We start from the raw sequence: 1,429 nt of genomic DNA, 5'->3' as shown, positions 1-1,429 counted from the left end.
ACTGTCATTCACATTCAATGTGTCAGAGACCTCAGGTGAGATTTAATCACGCTGAGAAATCTTCCAGCCTTTCAAGGTCTCACTTTGAACTGTGAGGTCTGAACTGCCTCTCTGTGATCCCATCATGCACTCTGCTTTAAAGTGAACATGAAGATGTCTTTACATTGGAATGACTTTCATATCAGCGCTTTGCAGTTTTTTCCACTTCAGCATCTCTTGGTGGCACTAAACTCACTTTTTATCTCTTTTCCCAAAATCAGTCGTCGCTCCACTTTTGTCCCGAGTGAAATATCTTACCTGGATCGTCACAATAATAATAATAATCTGTCATATAAAGAACTAAAGAATAAAAAGCTTGCATATCTTCAGCAGTTTGTCATGAGTCAGTCAGTCACACAGCACCTGACCATCAGCTGATCTAAACAACACATCTAGTTTGTGACCTCGACATGATTCAGTTCAAGCTGCCAACACCTCGTTCTTCTAAATCTTCTCTAAACCGACTGACAAGAACAACTTTTGGGAGCTTTGTGTCTCCACTTCCTCCACATCCTGCACAGCCTCGCTCTCCACACTCATATCTCAACGTCGTACTTCTTTGTTTCCATCACGTGAGTCTCGCCTCTGGTTCAACCGCATCTGAAGAAAATCACAGAACACTTGTGTGAAGTTACCGTCAGGAGCTGTGGCTCTGACTCTGAAGTCGTCCCGTTTCATTGGACGCAGCAGGAGGCTCTAAGCTGACTGACCTTCACACCCGGTCTTCCTGCTCCTCTGAGTCTTCTGTCTGTGCTGCAGTGTTTGAGTCGTTCTCGTACTCAGGACAAGAGTCCAACTGATGGAGAGAGACGACAAGATGAGAGTCAATGGACCTGCATTCATTTACATTTCATCAAAAATGTATTTGAGCACGTATAAAAGTACTTTATTTTCTTAAGTTGTGTTACGGACAAATGCATCACTGGTTTCTACTCATCAAGATGTGTTTAAAACATGAATTCACTTCACATCTTCTTCACTTTGCAGAGCGTTTATGAGCCGACTTATAACCACAAAGGGGAGGTTGAGTCAACAGGGCCTCTCTCTCTCACCTCTATCTCTACAGGTTCATGTGGTTCAGTGGTGGAGCTCAGAGCTTTCTTCTTCCTGTAGTGAGTCCAACAACAAATACAGAATGAACCACAATACAAGTCACGACACTAAAACTACAGGACTGAAGTGATTGATGTGTTTTTGTTGAACCTCGTCCACAGAATCAGGAGCAGCAGAGGAATCAGCATCAAGACCACCAAAGTCGACCGGATGATATTCATGATCATTGTTGAATATCCTAGAAATACAAACAGAATTTAACCTGAGAATCAGGTCTGACGCAGTAAACAGGTGTGTTTGTGTGATGCTGAATGTGGAGAACTTACCTGATACAACA

The 1,429-nt window shown here is 42.9% G+C and overlaps 1 long non-coding RNA gene across 1 annotated transcript; it reads right to left on the bottom strand.

Moving 5' to 3' along the window:
- Positions 1-298: 298 nt before the first annotated feature.
- LOC116380002 (uncharacterized) lies at positions 299-1,324 on the bottom strand. The gene is made up of 4 exons (XR_004212500.1): positions 1,243-1,324; positions 1,092-1,146; positions 750-835; positions 299-639 (listed from the first exon to the last, which is right to left on the bottom strand). It is a non-coding gene; the product is annotated as an uncharacterized LOC116380002 (long non-coding RNA).
- Positions 1,325-1,429: the final 105 nt, after the last annotated feature.

Source organism: Anarrhichthys ocellatus, unplaced genomic scaffold (assembly GCF_004355925.1).
Source record: "Anarrhichthys ocellatus isolate YVR2014 unplaced genomic scaffold, GSC_Weel_1.0 scaffold5792, whole genome shotgun sequence".
Classification (NCBI taxonomy): domain Eukaryota; kingdom Metazoa; phylum Chordata; class Actinopteri; order Perciformes; family Anarhichadidae; genus Anarrhichthys; species Anarrhichthys ocellatus.
The sequence above is the reverse complement of the archived record's forward strand: the minus strand, read 5'-3'. Positions and strand labels throughout refer to the sequence as shown.